Below are 15029 nucleotides of genomic sequence, written 5' to 3' on the forward strand. Positions count from 1 at the left end.
GACCAAAATTAGGGATAAATGAGGAGGAATAAAGGACAGAGGGACATTGCTCCAAATCAGGGACAGTCCCTCAAATTCAGGGACAGTTGGGAGCTATGTGCAAACCGCTGCTGGTGTTAATAGAAAGTTAATGACCCCCAGATCAGTTTGTATATTGCAGTGTGAACTGTAAATTTGGACAGGAATCTGGTGTGAACACTTATGCAATCTGATTCTGGTGCAGACAAAAAAAAAGGTCCTGCACGATATTGTTTTGAATGCAATGCAAATTCAGCCATACAATCTGCATGGCTGAATTCGCCTTGCACAGATATCGCATGTGATCAGCACACCAGTGCAAATCACATGCAATGTCTGACCTCTCACAAGTGTGAACCGGCACTGATAGAAGGAACCAGCTATCAGAGCACCGCTTGCATCCCCTAAATGCAGCATCATTGGGGAGAATTATTTATCGGCATCTGCAGCCTAGCGTATTCATTGTATTTCTGTATAGCTTATAGACTGATTATATGTAACTGTATTTGTTCTCAATAGTTTCACCCTCCCTGTTTTGTTAATAAAGCTTCAAAACGACACTCAGTCTTGCCTATTGCAGAATAGGAGGGTTTATCTGCATGTTGAGCTACACACAGGCAAACGTGTAGCAGGGACAGAACAATGAGTGCAGGCTGGTGTAAAATGAGCCTTAACCACTTAGTAACCGCCCTATAGCCGAAATACGGCTACAAGGCGGTTCCCTTACTCTGGGAGGGTGTCAATATACGTCCTCCCGGAGACTCAGACCCGCGCGCCCGAGCAGGCACGCACACGCGATCACCGCGCTCGCCGGGTCCACGGGACCCGCAGCAACAAGGATCGCGGTAAGGAGCCAATGGAAGCGGCTCCTTACCACGTGATCGCGCCGTCAAATGACGGCGCGATCACTTGTAAACAAACCGGCATCATTACATGACGCCAGTTCCTCCCTCTCCTCTCTGTACCGTTCGGTACAGTGTGAGAGGAGGGGGGGGGAGTGGGTGGCAGCAGCAGCAGATCCAGCCATCCATCCCTGCGCAATACTCTGCAATACCCCCCATACTGTGCAATACCCCCCCATACTGTGCAATACCCCCCCATACTCTGCAATACCCCTCCATACTGTGCAATACCCCCCCATACTCTGCAATACCCCCCCCCCATACTCTGCAATACCCTCCATACTCTGCAATACCCTCCAAACTCTGCAATACCCCCCATACTCTGCAATACCCTCCAAACTCTGCAATACCCCCCATACTCTGCAATACCCCCCATACTCTGCAATACCCCCCATACTCTGCAATACCCTCAATACTCCTCAATACTCCGCAATACCCTCAATACTCCACAATACCCCAATACTCCAATACCTTGCAATACGTCGCCTATGGGGATTTTTAAGTAGCGAAGTTTAGCGCAATTCCACAAGCGTGTGCAATTTTGAAGGGTGACATGTTAGGTATCTATTTACTCAGCGTAACTTCATCTTTCATATTATGCAAAAACATTGGGCTAACTTTACTGTTTTGTTTTTTTTAAGCACAAAACTGTTTTTTTTTTTAAAACACGGGTTCAAAAAATTGCTGCGAAAATACCGTGCAAGATAAAAAAATTGCAACAACCGCCATTGTATTCTCTAGGGTCTTTGAAAAAAAAAGCATATATAATGTTTTGGGGTTCTATGTAATTTTTTAGCAAATAAATGATGATTTTTACATGTAGGAGAGAAATGTCAGAATTGGCCTGGGTGTTCCCGAACGCCCGATGGTCCTCCCTGCATGTTGGGCCTCTGTATGTGGCCACGCTGTGTAAAAGTCTCACACATGTGGTATCGCCATACACGGGAGGAATAGCAGAATGTGTTTTGGGGTGTAACTTGTAGTATGCATATGCTGTGTGTGAGAAATAACCTGCTAATATGACAGAAACTAGAATTTATTTTTTATTTTTACAGAATTTTCAGTCTTTTTTCTTTTATAGCGCAAAAAATAAAAACTGCAGAGGTGATCAAATACCTCCAAAAGAAAGCTATATTTGTGGGGAAAAAAGGACAAACATTTCAGATGGATACAATGTGGTATGACTGAGTAATTGTCATTCAAATTGTGAGAGCACCGAAAGCTGAAAATTGGTCTGGTGATTAAGGGGGTTTTCGTTCCCAGTGGTCAAGTGGTTAATTTGAACCTTATGTTGGGAAATCAAAATGGATGGACAGCCAGGATTTGAATGCATAATAGACACGCTTTGTCTCTACTGCATTCAAGCTACTTATTTGCCTGTCAGCCCCTGTACAGTGAGCTGCGGGTGTGTGAAGCAAATACAGTAATGCCAAAGCTGATGGAACACCCATGCATGCGTGGGAGTGATGTCATCTCAGCCCTGCCAATTACAGCGACCCGTGATCAAGACTGGCGGGGAGTTCCCGGGACATTGCATTGTTGATCAGATGGTAAGTATAGCTCCATTTTAAATTGCATTCTGACAACATATGGTTACGTAACAGTGGCTTTGCACTGATATCATGTAATGGAAATTTTAATATAAACTAAGAAAATAAAAATAATGTTTTATCCCGTAATAAAACGTTTGCTGAAATATATGCATTCATATCAGATGTGATAGAACTATATTAAAGTAAACACAGGCAGTCAGCATTATAACAGTATATAAAGGGTAGAGGTAGAATGAACCACAGATGATGGATTCCAGATGCCTCTATTTTAAGCAGCCAAATTGGCAATGTTGTTATCTGCTCCTTTCAACACTTTTAAGAGGAATGCAACAGTGCAATCATACTTTTTATATATTTCTAAGAATTTAAAAAAAACTGTGCAGCCTACCAAAACAGAATATTTTTTAAAGGTAAGCCTACAGCAAACAGCTACATATACTGTACTTCTAAGGTGCAAATATGTAAAGTGACCTTCCCAATGATTACACCAATATGAACCAATACAGATTGGTCTATTGCCAACCCCATCTTGTGATTGGACAGTAAAGAAGCAACAATCACACTGATGAAGTACCCACTCGGGTAATTGGCTTACATTTAAATGGGGTTTATTCAGAACAGGGACTAGTGGTGCGCCACAAGGCTGTGTGCTGAGTTATTTTCCATTTAATTTGTTTGTAAGTCATAGAACTATTGGATTGATGGATAAGGTATGTATCTTTGCTGATGACGCAAAGGTGTGCAACAAGGTTGACATCTCTGGAGCTGTCAGTAACATGGAACATGATTTGGCATTGCTGGAAGATTGGTCAAAGCAGTGGAAACTGCAGTTCATTGTCTCTAAATGTAAAATAATTCACATAGGGAAAACTATATTCTTGATAGAGTAGAATATTGGGGGTTCAGTGTTGGCTAAAGCTACAGAGGAAAATGTGGGGGTACTTATTTCAGATTATTGCCAAAGGCAGCAGTGTAGCCAAGCAGTGGAAAAAGCAAATAGAATTCAAGGGATTATTATTAGAGGGCTCACCAGCAGGCGTAAGGAGGCCTTGATTCCCCTATGTAGATCTTTAGTTAGGCCTCATTTAGAATAGTGTTTCCAGTTCTGGAGAACTCACTTACAAAATGATTTTGATAAGATAAAACTAGTCCAGAGATGGGCAACAAAAATAGTGAAAGGTCTGGGGGAAAAACATATCAAGAGCGACTTTAGGAACTAAACATGCACAGTCTGAAGGAAATTCTCAATTGGATCTAGGTCTGGACTTTGACTGGGCCATTCTAACACATTAATATGCTGTGATCTAAAACATTCCATTATAGCTCTTTCTGTATGTTTAGGGTCATTGTTCTGCTGGAAGGCGAACCTTCGCTCCAGTCTCAAGTCTTTTGCACACTCTAATGCCCTGTACACACGATCGGAATTTCCATCGGTATAAACTCTGACAGATTTTTCTGACCGGCGGTGATGTAAAACACTACGACGAGCCGAGAAAAATTAAGTTCAATGCTTCCGAGCATACGTCCACTTGATTCTAAGCATGCATGTTTTTTTCTCCGTTGGAGTTTCATACAGACGAACTGAATTTCCGATGGAAAAACTCAGATGGGGCACACACACGGTCGGAATATCCGATGAAAAAATTACATCTGACTTTTTCCATCGGATATTCCGATCGTGTGCTCAAGGCATAACAGGTTTTCTCCTAAGATTGCCCTGTATTTGGCTCCATTCATCTTCTCATCAACTCTGACCAGCTTCTGGGTCCCTGCTAAAGAAAAGCATCCACACAACTTAATGCTGCCACCACCATGTTTCACGGTGGGGATGGTGTGTTCTGGGAGATGTGCAGTGTTAGCTTTAAACCACACATAGCGTTTTGCTTTAAGGCCAAAAAGTTAAATTTTGGCCTTATCTGACCAGATCACCTTCTTCCACATGTTTGCTGTGTCCCCCACATGGCTTCTCGCAAACTGCAAACGGGACTTCTTATGGCTTTCTTTCAACAATGAATTTCTTCTTGCCACTCTTCCATAAAGGCTAGACTTGTGGCGTGCATGACTAATAGTTGTCCTGTGGACAGATTCTCACAGCTGAGCTGTGGATCTCTGCAGCTCCTTCCGAGTTACCATGGGCCTCTTGGCTGCTTCTCTGATTAATGCTCTTCTTGCCCGGCCTGTCAGTTTAGGTGGACGGCCATGTCTTGGTACGTTTGCAGTTGTGCCATACCCTTTGCATTTTAGGATGATGGATTGAACAGTGTTCCGTTCAAATATTGGAATATTTTTTATAACCTAACCCTGCTTTAAACTTCTCCACAACTTCATCCTTGACCTGCCTGGTGTGTTCCTTGGCCTTAATGATGCTGTTTGTTCACTAAGGTTCTTTAACAGATGTCTGAGGGCTTCACAGAACAGCTGTATTTATACTGAGATGAAATTACACATAAGTGGACTCTATTTATGATTAAGGTGACTTCTGAAGGCAGTTGGCTCCACTAGATTTTAGTTAGGGGTATCAGAGTAAAGGGGGCTGAATACAAATGCACGCCACACTTTTCAGATATATATTTGTAAAAGAAATTATAGACAATTTATAATTTTCCACTTCACAATTATGTTCCACTTTGTGTTGGTCTATCACATAAAATCACAATAAAATACATTTACGTTTTTGGCTGTAACATCATGACAACATGTAGAAAATGTCAAGGGGTATGAATAGTTTTTCAAGGCCCCATAAGACAACACTTTCAATGGCATGTTTAACAGACTTAAAGTGGTAAAAGTCTTAAAGTGCTTAAAGTCTTTACTACCACTTTTACCTACAGGTAAGCCTATATTAAGGCTTACCTGTAGGTATAAATAATATCTCCTAAACCTGTACGGTTTAGGAGATATTCCCCTCGCAATGCGCCGCTGATTGTAGCGGCGCATGCGCGCACATGTGCGGGAATGACGACATTGCCGCTCCAGCCAATCACAGCACTGGAGCGGCGATACCCGGAAGACACCCAGCGGCAAGATGACATCTCGCTCGGCGTGGACCAGGTAAGTTCCCTACACCTCGTTTTAAGGTAAGTATTTCATAATGAGCTAGTATGCGGTGCATACTAGCTCATTATGGATTTTGCCTAAGGCCTCGTACACACCATCGAACATGTCCGATGAAAACGGTCCGCGGACCGTTTTCATCAGACATGTTCGCTCGGAGATTTCGGTCTGATGGCTGTACACACCATCAAACCGAAATCCCCGCGGACAGACAGCGCGGTGACGTGGCGGTGACGTTGACGCCGCCACGTCACCAATCCAGGAAGTAAAATACTTCCACGCATGCGTCGAATCCATTAGACGCATGCGGGAGATATCTGTCTGCTGGTTAGGTGTTAGGTTAGGTTAGGTGTTTTAAAGCATGCTTTAAAACTTGTCTGCTGGAAAAACCTGTCTGCTAGGCTGTACACACGGTCGGATCAGTCCGCCGAAACTGGTCCGCGGACCAGTTTCAGCAGACATGTTCGATCGTGTGTACAGGGCCTTACAGGTGTAAAAAAAAAAATTGCGGGTATAAAAGGGAGCAAACATTACTAGGTTTTAATTTTTTTTTAGCTGCTATCAAAAAAATAAGGCTGTAATGTCAATTCTTACTAAAAATTGTGTTTAGCCATCAAACAGATTCAAACCTACCCTGAATCTAAACCTGATTGTTGGTTGTGGGAAAATAACTCCAGTTCTTTATAAATATACATCGTGATGTCAGACCTTCTGCGTTAATCTATACAGCATGTGCAGGGTCACTATTACTACAAAGTCCTAAAACATGAACTTAATATTGATTTTAGCTAGGCAGCACTTATCTCATTGTTCTTGGCTGCAGTGAAATATACTCTAGATAACAATGTTGCTTCAAAATCAAAGTGCAAAGCTAGCAAAGGATAGAAATAATTTCCAAAGTAAGGGCGCCTTTACATTTGTCTGTTTTCCATGCATTTTACTGCATGCCTGTTTGTAAGGACGAGGGCTTTAAATAACACTGGCAGACGTTTTTATGAGATGACTGCTAGAAGTTTGTGCTGGCCATGACAAATTTGACCTTTTCATCAGTTTAGTAAAGCTTTAATTTGTTTTCTGCAAATTTATATCTGGTAAAAAATAAATTAACAAAAAAAACTAGATCTGAATTACAAAAGTTTATATCAGCTGTTGAGGAAACATTCCATCGTGGTTTTTGCATCTTTGTCGTATTCACTAAAAACCACACAAGGTCAACACAGTGACTGTTGGTACTTTCATCTTGCAGCACTAGAGATATCTATTTGAAGCCCCACCATTACATTACCTCCATTGCATTTTCTCCATATCCTTGCATGGCTTTGTGCAAAAACATGCTGGTAGATTAATTGGCTCCTGTCTAAATTGACTCTACTATGTGTATGTATGGATGTGAGTTAGGGACCTTAGATTGTAAGCTATTTGAGGCCTGCAACTGATGTGGATGTGCGATTTATGTAAAGCACTGAATAAATTGTCAGTACTATATAAAAACCTGTAAAAAGAGAAGATGGGCAGCAACTCCAAAAATAACTACTACTTATCCCTAACACAGGTGATCAGACACTATAGCTAGCTTCTGTGTTCTTCACCTATAGCAGCGCCCGTTCCCATAAGGCAAGCAGGCCTATCGGTACGTACTCGGTTGCCCCTAGATGCTATCGTGTCTGGCCACCACACTGGGGCAGGTGCGAACTGAGCAAAGCAAACCGGTACTTACAGTTGGCAGACAGGCAGAGAGCTTCAATGACAGCCCAGGTACAAGGCAGCCAGAGATCAGAGAATAGTTGATATCCGATCTGAGGTCATACACAGGGAAATTCAAACAACAGAGCAGGGAGCTTTGAAAAACGTGTTACAAATGCAATATCACAAGCATGAAACTGCAGGCTTGGCTAGCTTAAATCAGGTTTGGTCTCCACCCAGAGCCTGGCCACAACCAATCACATTGCAGGTGGACAGACAGATAAGGAGAATGTAACAGCCAAAACCAGGATGCTGAAACCAGCAGTTAAGATGGAGCAGGAGTGCAAATGCTCTTGACACTACTATACCACAACTTTGAGGAGACACAATTGTGTTAAAAAATCCACTAATAGATGTATACAGATGTATATAAGTGCACATGGATACAGTAATACACAGGATAGAATTACAGAAAACACATTGGTGCATGTTCTATGCATTATACCCGAATAAAGCTGAGAAAATTGCAGTTTTGTTGGCTAAACGTTATTCTCTATGGAAAGACATTTATGTACCCCAGTATACATTTCGAATAATTGCAAGCAGAGATAAATAAAGATCTGTTTTCACAAAGCTGTCATAATAAATTACTGTTTATAGAAACAGTTTTCAGACGTTTATTGCTGGAATTATTCAAAGCTGGACAAGCCAGTAAAACAATTACCAAGGCAGGTCTACAAGGAGAAAAAAAAACTAATTGGGCAGTCATAATCCACTGTTGCTCCAGATCCTCACTACCAGTCGTAAGTTTATTTCTTTATTTTCAATATTTTCATGAAGACTATTCCAAAGTCATAGCCAGAGACAAGGATAATATTGAGTGCTAATATACGCAGGAAGGATTCAAGAGACGAGATTTAAGATATATAAGGCACAGTATAAAGAAAATAAGGGACAAATCAAAGCATGTTGGCTTGTGTTTTCTAAAACACTCTGAAGTTAAGAGGCATTCTTATTGAATTCAAGGATATAACTGTTAGCATGTTAGTCAATCATAGCAATGTACATCTATCATCTATTCTACTGTATACATTAACATCATTTTCCTTACTTGCAAACCATATGTGAAGCCCCATACACACTATCAGTTTTCCTGCAGGTTTTTCTCTTCAGGTTTACCAAAACCATCTAATATGAGGTCAAACCTTAATGCCGCATACACACAATCGTTTTTCGGGTTCTACAAAATTACGTTTTTAAGGGTCTAGAAAAAACAACGTTTTTTTTTTCAACCCGATCATTAAAACGGCCTTGCCTACACACGATCATGAAAAAAAAAATGCTCTAGCAAAGCGCGGTGACGTACAACACGTACGACGGGACTATAAAGGGGAAGTTCCATTCGGATGACGCCACCCTTGGGGCTGCTTTAGCTGATTTTGTGTTAGTAAAAGACGATTCTCGTTTTTCTCTCTGTTACAGCGAGATGAATGTGCTTACTCCATTACGAACGGTAGTTTTACCAGAACGAGCGCTCCCGTCTCATAACTTGCTTCTGAGCATGCGCAGATTTTTCACGTCGTTAAAGCCCACACACGACGATTTTTTACAACCTTAAAAACGACAACGTTAAAAACGTTGTAAAAAAATAGACCATGTTCGAAAAAAAATTTGCCCATTTTTTAGAACCCAAAAAATGCTCTGAAGCCCACATACGATAGTTTTTAATGAGATTTTAAAAAAACGTAATTTTTTAGAACCCGAAAAGCGGTCGTGTGTACGCAGCATAAGAGTTTCAATTGGTATGCAATCAGGCAGGCCCTTGCACTACATGGTTTCGGTAAACCTGAAGAGAAAAACCTGCAGGAAAACTGATAGTGTGTATGGGGCGTAATACATTCTTGACATATGATATCACATTTTGTACCACTTTTTTTGTACTAAATAAAAATAGTTGTATTCTGAACTACCCATTAGCAAAGAAGTCATGGAAAATACTAGTGATATTAAATTAAGCTAGTGGATCCTGCAGAAAGTTTTTTTTGTTATGTCATATCACTACTAGAAGTTAAGTGAGGGAACCCTTGATAAAAAGTTATTTAAAGTGTTGTAACATAGACAAATATATTGTATGCCTTGTTCAAATTCCCAGCACTTGGGGGTAGGGGTGCTGCAACTCTATTATCAGAATATCTTGGTGGGTTCCATGGGGAAAAAGTTGTTTTTTTAATTAAAAAATATCTCTAACTACAGCTTACCATATGCTTCCAAAAATCATATCTCCTGCATCTTACCTTTCCTGATTAAGCCCATGTTGGGCTAATAGAATATACATGTTGTATAATAGAAACGTTTGTGTAAGATGACATATCATCACATAGTTGAGGTTATGATGTTAAATGCCGGCTACATGCTGTCATCCTTGTGCCTAAATCAGATATCCATCTGAGCCTCTAACCTTCATGAAAAACATTTCTGACAATTGTTTTTTATCTTTAATGAAAGAAAAGTCAGGGTTTCTGTATACTCTACATCTATGCCAAATTCCTTTAGCCTTACTTGTTTCTACATGCTTGGCCAGTGCTACACATCTACTATTTGATTACATGGTTTCAAGCATCAGATGCAAATTACACAATACACTTGCTTGACACAAATCATGCCTGACAGCATAAACACAATAAGAAAACACAATTCATTTGTATTTGTATTATTATTTTCAGTGCTGGTAGTTGTAGTAGTAGTAGTAGCTTGACTAGTAGTAGTAGTAATTGAAGGGGGGGGGGGCCAGATCCCTTCTCTTTGTTGATTGTAAATCTTGGGGTAGATTCAGGTAGGGGCGCGCACTGCTACGGCGGCACAGCGTACCATTTTTACGCTACGCCTCTGTAAATTACTGGAGCTACGCTTCATTCACAAAGCATTTGCTCCGTAAAAGGGGCCGGCGTAAGCGTGCATAATTTAAATGATCCCGTAGGGGGTGTGGATCATTTAAATTAGGCGCGTTCCCACGCCGAACGTACTGCGCATGCTCCGTCGGGAAAATTTCCCGACGTGCATTGCGGGAAAAAAACGTCGCAAGGATGTCATTTGCTTCGACGTGAACGTAAATGGCGTCCAGCGCCATTCACGATCCACTTACGCAAACAACGTAAATTTCGGAAATCGCGATGCGGGAACGACGTCTATACTTACCATTGGCTGCGCCTCCTAATAGCAGGAGCAGCCTTACGACGAAAGCGACGAACGCAAACAACGTAAAACACTACCGCCAGGGCGTGCGTACGTTTGTGAATCGGCGTGAGTATGCAATTTGCATACTCTACGCTGACAACTACGGGAACGCCACCTAGCGGCCAGCGGCAGAATGCAGCCTAAGATACGACAGCATAAGAGCCTTATGCCAGTCGTATCTTAGGCTACAGTCAGCGTATCGAGCTTTCTGAATACAGAAAGTTGATATGCCGGCGCTACTTAGCAATTACGCTGCGTATCTATGGATACGCAGGCGTAATTGCTTGCTGAATCTACCCCTATATTTTTAAGGTTATACATCCCTCTATCTTCCTGCCTATTTCTGATGTTGATGTAATAAAGCAATAGAGGTTGGTCACATAGCTAGGTGATTGCTAGCTTTGAGATATATGTTCATTTTGGACAGTAAGGGCCAGATTCAGAAAGAGTTATGCCGGCGTATCAGTGATACCCCCGGCATAACTCACAGTGTGCGCCGGCTTATCTGTTTTTCTGTATGCAGAAAACAAGATAAGCCGGTTTGCAGCAAAGATCTGACAGGCGTAATTGTATTACACCGTCGGATCTTAACTGCAATTTTAACATGGCCGCTGGGGGCGTTCTTGCTGATTTACGGCGAGAATATGTAAATCAGCGAGATACGCCAATTCACGAACGTACGCGGGCCCGACGCAGTCACTTTACGCCGTTTACGTAAGGGTTTTCCCGGCATAAAGATAAAGCTGCCCAAAGCAGGCGCATCCTATGTTAAGTATGGACGTCGTGACCGCGGGAAATTTGAATATTTTTACGTCTTTTGCGTAACTCGTCCGTGAATGGGATTTACGTCGATTACGTTCACGTCGAAAACACCGTCATAATTCGGAACATGCGCACTGGGATTTTTCTAAGGCCGGCGCATGCGCAGTACGTTCGGCGCGTGGACGCGCCTAATTTAAATAGGAGACGCCCCCCTACCCGCCTATTTTGAATTAGGCCGCCCAATTTACGCTACTTAACACGCAAGTGCTTTGTGAATACAGCACTTGCGTGTTAAGTTGCGGCGGCTTTACGTAAATAAGAAAAGTTACACCGCCGCGGCTTTCTGAATCTGGCCCTAAATGTTAGTAAATAAGGTGGATCTGTGTTCAATTTAGAGAGAAATTAAAAAACAGAATTTGTGAAGGATATGATTTATCGATTGAAGGAATACAGATGAACTTATTTTCTAATCTTAAAGCGATTGTAAAGGTATTTCTTTTAAACATGTCTATACTTATAATTGCACAGAGCAGCTGCAAAAATCCTCCTTTCTGTTCCCTCTGGCGCTCCTGGCCCCTCCCCTCTGTCCAGTGCCCCTATAGGAAGCCGCTTCCCAAGAGAGCACTTGTGCGTGCTCCCACCTGAGCCCTACTGCTGAGTCCATTGACACAGACAGCAGAAATCAGCCCTGCCCCCCCGCTCCCTCTTCACTGGCTTTGATTGACAGCACTGGGAGCTCCCTGTGGACCAACAAAGCCAGCGAGACCCAAAAATGAGGGGAGAGAAGAGCTGCAGACATGCACAGCGCTGGATCGAAAGAGGGCTCAGGTAAGTAAAACAGGGGGTGAGGGGGGATGCTGACACCTAAAAACAAAAAATTACCTTAATGCAAGGAATGCATTAAGGTAAAACATTTTAGGCTTTACAACCACTTTAATGAACATTTACTTTGCTAAGTAACAGCCACTACTCCTTTAAATCAACCTCTCTCTGTCTCTGTTCTCCTTCTCTCACATGTCTCCATGTCAAATGCTATTGTGACGTCAATGCTTGTCAAAATATCCAGGTGTTTGGACTGTGCTAAGTGTTCTCACAGTGCGAAGGGTGTGTGCAGGAAGGCAATGACAGAATGAGGGCAGTATCAATAAGACCTCTGCTCCAGCCACATTCATTTGGTTATAGCTCATTTCTCCTTTTTAATAATATACAGAAGAATAATAATATGTATTGAAGCGCCAGTTAGGCATAGCAAACAGAGTGCCAGTGACCACCTGGTATCAAGGAATACCTGAGAGCCAGCTGGCTTTGGCATCTGCGCATGTACATATCTTTACATGTAGCCACGCACACACATGCACAAGAAATGTGCATTTCTTTATATACATGCAAGGACTATTGTTTCCACCTATCCGTGATCATGGACTCTTCTACAGGGACACCCCAGCGGCTCTTCTGTGATACTGGATCTGGAAAGTACCTACCCTCACTAGCACTATGTAAAGGCACCCTATACTATCAACAATTTGTATTTTAATCAAATAAAATAATGCTGCACTAGGATTTGCCTGGCGCTTCTCGTCCTTTTTAGCACTGGCATCAAATGGCCAATTTAAAGGATGGCCTGACTCAGTGTCGGTGCTGGCTGGTTTTCTGCTTGTTCCTTGTATACTTACCTGTGCTGTGACCAGGCCCGTCGGAACAGGACAGGCAAAGCAGACAACTGCTTGGGGCCCCGAGCTGACCAGGGGCCCCCAGCAGCCGCTTGTTATAAGTGCTGCAGCCTGTAGCGTGGCCCGGGATTGTCCCGTAATTTTAATTTGTGTCACTCGTCCCGGGAGCCTTCAATCAGGGACAATAGAGTATCCCTGCAAGCCTGCCGCTGTAATTAAAGAATTCTCAACTCACTGGTGTCTAGGGCCGCCCCGCTTGGCGTGTAGCAACCAGTGACATCACATTTTGCCTGCACAGCGATGCGCTCTCTCTGAGACTCCGACTCCACCCACCCACCTCCTCCTCCAGCCGCGGCAGAAGAAGCAGCAGAGAGAGCAGTTCAGCAGCATCGTATTCAGACAGTGAGTCACTTACGGCAGACCGAGCCCTCCGACCTCCTCCACCGCTCCAGCCCACTGCCCACTGCCCAGCATCAGCCCAGTGACCTCGGCTCAGCTGGACCCAGTCCGTCCCGACCTCTGAGTCCCGCTGCCTGCACTTCAGTGGACCTCCTCCAGGGCCCAGAGGTGTCTTGGCTCCAGTCCTGTGACCTCCTCAGGTAGAGGGGTGTAATGGGAGAGTCGAGAGTGTCTGCCAGGGAAGAGTATGCAATGTCAGCCCTGACTGTGTGCGTGGCTTCCTCTGTACATACCGCACACACTGTCACATGCTGCTCTGCTAATATATTTTTTGGATTCACTTCTTTCCAAAAGAGAGAGTCATGTACGCTGCTGAGTACACGAATGTGGTCTGACTGCACTAACGAGGGACAATGGGCTGATTTGTAATGCCTGGATGGAAGAAGGGTGTGTGTTCTTGTTAAAAAGTCATTGATGTGTTCCAGCCTGCAATAAAGATACAAAATAAACATTACTGATTGCTATGAGCAATGATGAAATTTCACAATTTCTAGAGATTAGAGTAGGGAAGGGTTAAATCCCCTGCCAGTTTATTGTTTTGCTGTCTGTGTACTCTTGGGAACATTTCCATTTACTTCCTGTCACAAGGATGCAACAGGAAGTGAAAGGAACTCATAAAGTGAAAGAAATTCCCCTCTAGTGGCTCATTCGCACGTGCAGTATCCCTTGAAAAGCAATCCACTTTGAATCATTCTTCATAGGGCATTTGGCAGGTGGCGAGGTGTTATGTCACTTTCTCACTGCTTGATTTAACCCCATAAATGCCGCACTAGCGTGCTGCAATCACATGCATTGCATTCGGTTGTGGGGCAGTTGCGGCACTCCCCCTTAGACTTGCATTGGTTGGTAACGCCCACCTAATGTGACATGCTATTTAATTTTTGCCATGGCATTGATACAGCTCTGAGCAGACAGACTAGCAGGCTCAAGGGCCTGGTTTTACCATCCCCCAGCTGCACATGTGAATGAAGCCTTAAGCCCCTTTCACATGGGTCCAGAGAAGAGCAGGCAGATGACATATTTGTGACCGCTTAGTATCTATGCTGTGGTTCATGTAGGCTTTGCGTGCGGGGAGGGTTGGGGGCCCCCATGTCCAATTTGCTTTGGGCCCCCAAATTCTTTCAAACAGCCCTGGCTGTGACTATGCTTCTTGATCTGATTTTGGTTTCTGCACTGTACTGCTGTTTACCTAGATTTTGAAATTGGCTTCATCCACGACCTTAATCTGGCTGATGATTTAGTACTGCGCTACCTACTCATTACTGACCTTGGCTTGCTCTGTAACTCAGCTACTGCCTCTGATTCTGCTTCACACTATCATCTAGTGCCTGCCTCAGGCTACTCCAAGAATCAGCTGCAGACATCTATGTATACTCCTGCTGCCCACCTGCTGGTGTCACTGATGGTCTCTGCTGTCCTGAACCAATGGCCTGGCTACAGTTTCCCTTTACCATCTGCTACTTCTTCCTGTGGTTCTACTGACTACTAACACTCCTGCCAGCGCATTCTGCTGGAGCTTCCTAGTAGGCATTTTTGGTCTGAACTTCTGCAAGCAACATCTTCCAACATTCGAGTTTCCTTAGCATCATCTGTCTCACTTTCTGGGGGCCACTGTGCTGGAGATTTTAGAGAGGTCACCCTCGTCTTTTCAGACAAATGTACACGGGTCACTCTGTAATGTGCAGGAAGACGTT

Source organism: Rana temporaria, chromosome 3 (assembly GCF_905171775.1).
Source record: "Rana temporaria chromosome 3, aRanTem1.1, whole genome shotgun sequence".
NCBI lineage: Eukaryota > Metazoa > Chordata > Amphibia > Anura > Ranidae > Rana > Rana temporaria.